Genomic DNA, 11102 nt, shown 5'->3' on the forward strand with positions numbered 1-11102 from the left:
TGCACCACAGAAATTAGAAAACAACTTAAATCAGTGTCTGATAACATAAATGTTGTTGAGTAATTACCAGCACAGTACTGGCGATATTGTACAACACAGTAAAAGCTCTATGAATATAATTTTTTAATTTAATTCTACAGTTACCCAAACCTAAGATTTGAAGGAAAACAGAACTTGCTATTAAACATGTATACTATTTCATTCTATCCCTATTTCAAATATGGTGGCTATGTACTGTTTTCCTATGACTTGGATATCCAATATACTTAAATCTAACTAGAATCCTTAATCATTTATGGAAATTTATAAAAGTTAATTACACTTTTATATTTGTATTTGGTTTTATATTTTTTCTTCTTCATAAAAACAAAGATAACTTTTATTTATAACTCCTTTGTGCCAGGAAATATGCAAAACATATATGTATCAATTACTTTAACCTGGAAAATAATTATATGGGGTAGGTAAAAAAATAAGATAAAGCTATCATATATAAAGTTACCTTACAAAAAAGTATACCTTATACAAAGTTACCTTATAAATAATGTAAATTTAAGGAATGGTTAGGACCATTCTTTTAAGGCATTTGAGTAACTCCATTGTTTATAATGCATTGTATTTTTTAATTATTAAAAATACACATTAAACTATAATCTTTAAAAAGGGTTATTATAAATATAAGTAAATTAGTGTGGGGATTTTGTTTCATTCACTCCTAAATCTCTATCCCCTATAATAAAGCAAGACACATAATAGAAAACAATATTAGTAGTATTATGGAATTAAAAATAAAATAATATCCTCTGTTTAAATATTTACATAAAGTTTTCAATAGACATTTCTATTTCTTATCTAAATTAATACATTCAACAGCTTTGTGGATTATGTGTTATGTGGTCCACTTTACAAATGCAAAACCAAATTTCTTCTCCCACTGCCTCTTTGTCCAGATTCTTTTATCTTTCTAATGTCTTCGTTCACAAATGATAACTGGATGGTGAGGTCTCTAGTTTCATCTACAATTTTCTAGTGAGGACCAAATCAGAGTTTATGATTCTTAACCTCTACATTGAGAAAAATGTAGCATTTTAAATACTAAATGTTTAGCCATAAAAAAGTCATATTCTTTGGAATAGGAAATGTACAGGTTTGTTCATCTTTAACCAGCCTTATTAGTGAGAGCTCTGACAATACAAGGTAGTTATAATTACCCACTAAAGCATATTATGTAAATTGAAATTATAAAATGGTAATATTAGTCAGAGTTCTACAAAGGAACAGAACCCATAGGAGATGTATATCTATATCTGCACTATATCTATTGATATCTATGTAGATCTATCTATGAGAGAGATTAAGAAATTAACTCATGTGATTATGGAGCTGGCAAGTTTGAAATCTGCAGTGTGGGCCAGGAGTCTAGAAACCCAGGAAGCCAGTGGTCCAGGTGATGTCCAAAGACACTCTGCTAAATTCCCTTTTGCTAAAGGAAATTGGTCTTTTTGTTCAATTCAGAACTTCAATTGATTAAATGAGACCCACTCACATTATGGGAAACAATCCACCTTATTTAAAATGTAGAGATTTAAATGTTAACCTCATCCAGAAACATTCTTCAATTTGACATAAAATTGTGTCACAAAAAGCAAAATATAGTATCATAGGTGTATTGAGGAGAATGCATGTAGATAATAATAGTTGTTTCTCATACTCATCCCAAGTAGTCATTTGAATATAATATAGATGTAAATATTCATATGTTAGAAGATGTCTAAATTTAAAGGTATGAGGAAGAAAACATCAGATGAGAACAATGTATATTAAAATATTAGGAAATCCACAGCTATTAATAATATTATCCACTGTTGATGTTTTTCTTTAATTTAGTAACTTGACAACATTTTGTAGCATGTCTTGGTAAACTGGCTGCAAAAAGTGGTTTGCTGATATACATGATGAGTAAGAGTCATAGTGGTCCTCTTTTCCTTTCCCTTCTGGGAAGGTGCTGTCTCTTACAACTCAGTAATGACAACCATAATGATAGCCTATACTAGAGATACCTAAAATTAATCAAAATGTCTTATGCATCAGATTTGATTTTTTATTTAAAATAGTCACAATTCTGTATGTCATGTTTGCATTTTCCGAAGTCTATTTTCTGCATTCTTATCATATATTGCAATGAAATTTTCCTGGATTTACTTTTAGATTCTAAACCTGTAACCTCCATTATGTCATTTTCTTCATGTATTTAGTTATCAGTAGTTATCTTATTCCAGTGTTTTTCATAGGTTGACTGCTTATCCCTTTAATGGAGCTCTTTTTTCCCCCTAAGTTTTGATTAGTAGCCATTGAAACCTGAAGGATAGTGCTTATTGTTTTTGTGCCTGTATTATTAAATATAAATAATTTGCTGTATTGAGAAACGGAATAAATCACTGAAACACTTTGGTCTGGGAATCACATGTGCCTACATCTGACTATAGTCCCTATACATGTGTGAGTTTGAACAACTCAGTTTCATGACCCATGCAGTAAAATAACAAAGTAGTGAAAAGAGCAGGGATGTGGTAATGGGACACGTGTTTTGTGTGTATATGTGTTAGGATATTATACCTGCTGCATGTTATGGGGCTAAAAACTGTAAATGCATACATAGCGTTGTTATAGGCCCTGGTAGAGTAAGCACTTTTGGAAGGCATAGTCCTCAATAGGACATTTGTACTCTTACACGCCTTGTTAGGTCTGCCAAGAGTTCAAGGCCTTGACCATTTATTCTCTGGGTCTTCTTTCAGAGTTGTGTTTACATTAAGAGTTCTGTTTATAACTTATTTCTAGGCTTTAAAAAAGCAGGCTAAGTCTACAGCCATGCTACCCTGAACAAGCCCTATCCCATCTGATCTCAGAAGTTAAACAGGATTGGGATTGGTCAGTACTTCGATGGGAGACCATCTAGGAAGACCAGCTGCTGTAGGCATAAAAAATTTAAAAAAAAAAAAGGGGGGGGGATTGTAAGCTGACAAGGTCCTTGCAATCTGCGAGGTCAACCAACTGTTGCCTCTCCTAAAAAAAATTAATTAATTAAATTAAATTAAAAATAGAATAAAATAAAAATAATATTAAAAAAGCACATTGTTTAACTGCTTGTAATAAAATGGCTGATTCCTGCAGCTCAGTGTTCCTCTCCTGCAACGCAAACCACTGCATGTTCAGGAATCTATTTGGGCCCAAGTTATGTCACCCTGTGGGACCTGCGGGGAAAGGAGCTGGCATACAAACATTCTAATGTTGCTTCTGCTTGCTTTGCCATGGGTAATAAAGTGCATTGTCTCTGTCCCAGGAGCTTCATGTCTTCTGCTAGCATCTGAGAAACAGTGAGAGAATAACTGATTAGCTTCTAAGTAGAATAAATTCAAATCCCTCAACAAATGCTAGGAAGAAAAAATGATTAAAGTTGAAACACTAACTTTAAATTAAAAATAAAATTCAGTATTAATCAAGTCTACTGACTTGTGCCGATAAATCAACCATCATTTAAAAGAAATTCTGAAGGATTTTATTACTGACATTAAGGAAATATATTTAGGGGAGAGATGAAAAATAACATGGTGACATAGGAGGTTCCTCAATATCCCTCCTCCCACAGACACACCAAGTGTATAACTGCACAGGGAACAAATTCCTCTGAGGAAAACACAGACACTAGTGGATCAGTGACTCCTACACATGGGGCGGTGGAATACCCATATAAGTCACGTAAGAAAGGCTGAGATACTTTCGCCATAAACCTCATCCCTGGCGCAGTGCCATAAGATCAAGGAGAAACCCCTGACTCCCAGATTCTCCCTGAGGAGCGAAGAGTTTGGACTGAATATCTAGCACCTCAATTTTTAATGCTCCCACCTGAGGAAACCACCGCCAGAATGCAAAGGCAACCTATGCAGTGGAAGAAAATATTTGCAAACTATCTCATAAGGGGTTAGAATCCAATATATACAAAGAATTTATACAACTCAATAGCAAAAATAAACAAACAAACAGATTAACAAATAGACAAATGACCTGAATAGTCATTTGGCCAACATATACCATACAAATGGCCAACAGGTCAATGAGGGACTCAGTATCACTAATTATCAGAGAAGTGTAAATCATAACCACAGGATTTAGTATCTCACATCTGTTAGAATGTCTATTATCAAAAATACGAGATAAGTACTGTAGAGGATGTAGAGAAAAGGGAACCTTTGTACCCTGTTGTTAGTAGTGTAAAATAATATAGCTGCTATGAAAAACATTATGAAAATTCATCAAAAAAATATATATAAATGAAGCCACTTTAAAATGGCTAAGCTGCCATGCCAGAGGAAATGCTTTGCGAATCTTAGAATGTTAAAACAAGACAAAATGACCTTTCGACTGAGCTTAGGGAAACTTTGTGCCCCAAAGTACTGTTTGCAAAGATAATAAGAAAACAGTTATTATAACTACTGAACTGATGACTACTGGACTGAAAATAAAAAACATTGTTTAGATTTAACGTCGCTATGTTATGTTATCTGCATCAATAGAAATGCCTTCCTTCTATGCCTTCCTCTTCTCCTCATAAATACCCGTTGCCTTTGTCTTCTAATCATAATACTATTTGGGCTTCTGTCTGAATTAGTGCTATTCTTAATGACCTCAAAAATACTTGTTGCCTCCTATTTTTAAAGACCTTTTACGTTTATGTTAACACTGCCATGTGATCCAGCAATCCCACTTCCAAAGAAAACTAAACCACTATTTCAAAGGGATATTGTACTCCCAGGTTTATTGCAGCATTATTGACAATAGCCAAGGTATGGAAACTACCTAAGCGTCCATTGTTGGATAAATGGATAAAGAAAATATGGTATATATATTTCTATACAATAGAATATTATTCAGGTTTAAAAAAGAAGGCCATATTACCATTTAGGACAAAATAGATGAATCTGGAGGACATTATGTATGCTATGCGAAATAAGCCAGACAAAGACAGACACTGCATGATATCACTTAATATGTGGAATCTTTAAAAAAAAAATCAAACTTATGGAATACAAGAGCAAAAAAGTGATTGCCAAGGGTCAATGTTGAAGTTGGGGAGAGGCCAGTAAAAGGGTACAGACTTTCAGTTATAAGATGAATGAGAACTGAAGGTCTGATGTAGAACATGGTGACTACAGTTGACAACACTGTATTGTATAATTGAAATTTGCTAAGAGAGTATAATGTAAGTTTTCTTGCAAAAATAAGTAGATATATGAGGTGATGGATATATTAATTAATAATAGTGTATATCCTTTTGCAGTGTACACATATATCAAATTGTCATGCTGTACACTTTATATTATATTTTTGTCAATTACATCTTAATAACACTGAGAAATAGAAAATATACTTCTAAATATTTACTTCTTTATGCTTTCTTCTTTTTTAATGTTCCAATTATAAGCTTAAATATACACTAGGAATTTTTTTCTTAGTGTTTATAATCTTTAATATTACTGTACTTCTCCCTCTGCTTCAAATTTATCCCTTCAAACTTGCTCCTTTATTAGATTCATTCATTTTGGCCTTTAGACTTAGAATGTCTTGGGGCAGTTTTTATAATATCCGGGGTTTCTTTTAATATTTTAGAGATCTGAGATCCATACTAAACTTACTGAATTAGTCTATCAAGGCAAAAGCTTGGAATCATGTATTTTAACAAACATCTGGATGGTTTTTATGGTTAGACATTTTAAGGAACACTATCTCAATATTAGAAACATTTGAATTTTTATCTGAATCTTAACTTCTTTTATACCATGATAAAACATCATCAAATATAATTTTAGTTTTTGATTCACATGTCAAATGATAACCCCACGAAGGAAATACTTAGTCTGTGAGTAAACATTTATTTAAGAAGTATTCATTGTATGCATATACTATGCTAGGATTTGTAGAAAACATGCTAAAAACCTACTTTATTTCTCTCAAGAGTTAAATATATTCCTGATGTAAAAGGAGAAAACTTAGAATGGTTGAATATTTCATAGGAGATTTAAACTAGGTGAAAATGTAGGATGCTTTAAGTTTTATGGGGAAGGCTTAGAAATGAATACTTTATATTACTCATTAATTGTATCTGTTATGTTTTTATAACTTTGATGTATTTAGAAAAGTTATTTTGCCATTTCTAACAGCATATCCTTTTAAGTTAGGTAACCTTGGTTTGAATCCTGCTTTGCCACTTTTACCTTTTAAATTTGGGGAAAATTTCTGACTTTAAATCTCAATTTCCACATTCTTAAAATGGAGCTATTTATATTTACTATAATTATGAGAAATAAGTGAGTTACTGTTTATGAAACAGTAGAGCATCTACCACACGTTAGGAACTAAAAATGTATTTCATTGCTTTATTTCAAAAGCTTTTTGAATACTTTCTATGTGTCAAGCATGATTTATAACCTCTTGTAACTTAAATTTTGATGGGTACAATTTTTACTATACTATACTGGTCTTGTATTTAAAAAAAATTTCTGTAAAGTGACCTGTTTACAGACTAAAAATTTTAAAGTATAAAAAATAAATTTCTCAATCTTCCTGTAGTATTAAGTACTTCACTCTATCCAAAACCAAAAGAATAATTAACCATAAATAATGAATCAATTTTTTTTCCCCTTTTTGAGTGATGGGTTTTATATGCTAACACTTTTTAGAAATAAAAACTACTGGGGAAAAAGTCTAAACTGTATCTAACGCTTATTTTTAATGACTGGCATGTATTTCAGAATATATAAACATTTTCAGAGGTAATGTTTTTTTTTGATGAAAGGCCTTAGTCAATCCCACTTTTTAGTCATGTAATCATGCACTGAGCAGCTATGAGGTTCTAAGCATTGTGAGTTAGGCACTTGACACATGACAGTAAATAAGGCACAGTTCTGGACATCAAAACTTTCCCAACCTTTCCAGATCATAATATTTCTGACCTCCTCCAATTCCCATAGAACTATATTATTCATTATCTATGCTAACACCAAAGCTGGAGTGTTTTCTCTTCTATGTGTGTGTCTTACCACATGGTAAACACAGACTATCCTCAATAAAAATGGATTGTTTGAATTGAACTAGACATTATAAATAAAAGACTTCCAGTAAAAAGCAGCATTTCTTATTCTTTGCCAGAAAATAATGGGTGCTACAAGTGACAGAAAAGACAAAGTAGAGGATTTTCGGCTCAGATTATTTAAAAATTTTTAGTTATATGCTTTATTAGTGTGTTCCATATTTATTACTTATAAGTATAAAAATTGAATTCTTCCTGCATATTTTCCAGAGTTTGGCTATCTTTTTCTAAAGGTTTCTTCGGAGAAGTATATGCTTTTTTGATCTACATTCTGTTTTTTTTTTTAATTTTTTAAAAATATTACAATATTTGCCTTTTTTAGTGTGAATATACCTTACTATTTGCCCACAGATTTTAAGTTTTTTACAGTATCTAAATTTTAAAATTATTTACAGTTCATGGCAAATGCAATATGTGTGTATCTGTATATACATAGCTTATTTTTTAAAAGGCAGCTTTTGAATGAATTTTAAAAATTCATTAAAAAAAAGACCATTGAGATAACATTTCTTTGTCCTAAAGTATACTTTTATAAATCTAAGTTATATCTTTATAAAATAATATTAAATTTTATTTGACTATAAATTTTAAAGTGCATTTTCCCTGATAATAAAATCTTTTTATTTTTAGTGAACAAAATTTAAAATATTCATAAAGCATCAAGAAAATTAAAATCACCCATAATTTTTTCGCAGATATAAACTCCATTAAGATTTTCTTTTGTTCGCTTTCTCTCTTCTGCCTTTCCTCTGTCTCTTTTACTTTTCAATGTGTATATGATTCCATATGAGTACTCGTACGTGTGAGTATATATGTTTATTTACATGCATGATGCATATCACATATTCATGTGAATTGTGTGCTTACTTACATTCATGTGTATATATATGATATGCATTGTATATGTATATGATTGTGATAATATGCATAGAGTATATGTACACTTTAATATTTACATATTAATTTTTATTTAATAATATATCAAATATTTCTGTCAAAAAATTATAGTAGCATTACTTTTAATGATTACATAATATTTTGTTATATAAAGTTACTGTTTAATGAACCCTCAGTTGTTCAAATGTTATTAATTCACCATCATAAAATGCTATATATAAGCACCTTTGTAATCAATATTTAATTTTTTCTTCTCTTACCTTTTTCTCTGATTTTTCTCTTTTATCTGTAAATATAATAATAAAATGTAAATTCCAACCTCTTATATTGGTACTATTCATGCTATTTGCAAGGTAACTGTAAGCCTCATTATCCTTTACTCTTTTCTTCCATTTCTAGGACTATGACCCATTCATTGTTGGTTATACCTATGAGAATCACTATAGATTCTGGGAGAGATTTTGGCACTCAGGTGGGCTGGCAACTAGGCCATAGAGAAAGTTTCTGACAACTTATAGACTTACTTTTGTATATATACCATGATCACTGTATAGGGTTTTGAAAAGGGAGGTGGTTTTCTCATGGTTAGGGAGCCACTCACAAAATATGCTTTTCACATAAAGGAAAAAATAAAAATTAATTTTAGCACTTTATGAAAAAGGAGAGTAAAGTAATAAAATACATGCTTTTGAAAGTATTTTCTTGTAAGGGTTAACATAAAAAATATTTTAAAGATAAGAATAAGCCTACATTTCATTTTGAAGCTCCAAAATTGGTTAACAAAAGTGGAGTATGTTATAGTACCTGTAAGTATAGATAATTAATACTTTATAAATATAATAAGAATATTAAATCTATTCTGTTGTGCTAAGAAAGTAATAAAATCTAATGTAATTGTAAATATCAATGTGTGTGCATGAATGAACCAGAATTTAAACTTTCAGTGAAATTTGGTAGATAGATAGATAGATAGATAGATAGATAGATAGATAGATAGATAATAGATATTCGAAGGGGATTTTACTGAGTATTTGTCTAGTTTAATTATGCAGTAAAAATCATTAAGTCATAAAGTACATAAAATTTTAAAGCTGAGAGAATCCTTATCCATAAAATTTAGCTCCTTTGTTTTACCAATTTGGAAACTGAAGTTTAAAGGTGAGTAACAATTTAAATAAAACATATACAATTATAAGAAGAGTAAAAACCTTCAGTGTTTAAATGAATTCAAATTAAAATGACTTTGGAACAAATCAGTGACTGAAAGCTTACTAAGACTCATTGGTAATACAGTCGTTTTAAGAGCTACAGGTCAGAAGGCGTCCTGCTTTTCTTTTTATCCTACCCAAAGAAGATGTCTACCAAGGAAATGAATGTAATACACCAGAGTTTACCTGTATTTCTAATACAGTAAAGTGATATATAAGGATTTCAGTGGGAAGTCATAAATGTCATCATAAGTAGGGTTAGAATACAGATTAAGAACAATTTAGCTAGTTAGAAAGGTTAATGGAAAGGTCAAGGTACTCACAAACCATGAAGATTTCAATTTTCTTGACATTTCCTCTAGAGACATGAAATTCACAATCTCTAAAGGAGCTTTTTAGATTATATCTCAAAGACACAGAAGACAGTCTTTTTTCACAGTCAATGACCAACTAATAAGACAAGTGAATAGAGAAGCTGCAGTTCTAAGAAACAGAGCAAACACGTAAAATTCCTTGGTGGTGCTTGCTTTGGAAGGTCTACTGCTTTTATTAGTTCAGAAAACTTTGAAGCTATAACGTAAGGAAAAATTTTGGAATCTGAAGGAAATATACTGAATGCAAGGATATTTGATTAAGTGGCCATAATAAATAATAGAGAACTAACTAAATTTTCAGGCTGAAATTACAGGAGGCAAATTTCACTTATTTTGTTTACCTGTTGTCTTGAGTGAGTTATTTAATATCTGAGTTTCACTTTTCATATTCGGTAAACTAAAATGACTATGTATTAATTTCAGAATTTTTAGAATGCTTATGTGATGATACACATGAAACATTTTGATAATGAATGCATGATTCTGCTTTTGAAAAGCATAGCCCAAAATATAGATTGTAAACAATTTTTATGTGATTTGGATAAGTAGTTAGAAATAAAATATATAATTAGAAGTGAAATAAATATATCACTTCCATGCTTATATATTTAAAGTGAAGACAAGGTCAGAGATTTTTTTCTTAATAGAATTGAACACTAAATCCTAGATATCTAAATATTTGAAACAAAAATATTCTTATTTGATAAAATAATATCTTTGGTATACTCTATTTTTATTAAAATTTGACTAGGTAAATAAACACGTCATATGGTAAATTTTATAAAATGATATCTGTTTTGAATTCAATAAGTTTTATTCAGTCTATTGCAAGCAATGAGAATATTGAAATAAGAAAAGAATCCAGTAGTCTTGCAATATACCTTTATACTGCTACAAAAAAAAAGAATACGTGGTATCTATATCAAATTATCTTTTAATTGAACTATCTTAGGAGTTGGAGAATTTTTTTTCCTGTGTATGGAGACATGTGGTAGTGCGAAATCCAGGCCAAAAGTATACCATTTTGGGCAACCATCTCTGAAATTGTCTATTTTCTACTAATTAACTTGATTCAGGTATTAGAGAAATCCTCACTTATCCTTCTCCCAATTATAATTTTCGCCCTTATTTTACTTTTATTTCCCAGGTACTAAACAACTGAAAATATGTATTTGGCTCATGAGGAAAAAAGAAAAAACGGTTTCTCTTGTTAGTAAGTTTTTTTGTTCTTGTTTTTGTAGACCTCAAACATTTACTGAAGCCCTGCCATTATTTCTTGTTATTAAGTTTTGTATTATTGTTTTTATTTAGTATACTTTATATATCTTAATTTTGAATCTATGTAAGAAAGCAGGAAAGATATACATTTTCCACATATAGATCAAATTTACACACAATAGACTTAGAAAAATGCAAAAGCAGGCTATTTGGAAGCTGCAAATGATATACAGATACCTCTAAAACTGTAAGACTGAAAAT

The 11102-nt window shown here is 30.6% G+C and overlaps 1 pseudogene; it reads left to right on the forward strand.

Moving 5' to 3' along the window:
* The first annotated feature begins 2858 nt into the window (after positions 1–2858).
* LOC118609748 lies at positions 2859–2977 on the forward strand (annotated as a pseudogene).
* Positions 2978–11102: the final 8125 nt, after the last annotated feature.

Source organism: Rousettus aegyptiacus, unplaced genomic scaffold, assembly GCF_014176215.1.
Source record: "Rousettus aegyptiacus isolate mRouAeg1 unplaced genomic scaffold, mRouAeg1.p scaffold_m13_p_11, whole genome shotgun sequence".
Taxonomy (NCBI): domain Eukaryota; kingdom Metazoa; phylum Chordata; class Mammalia; order Chiroptera; family Pteropodidae; genus Rousettus; species Rousettus aegyptiacus.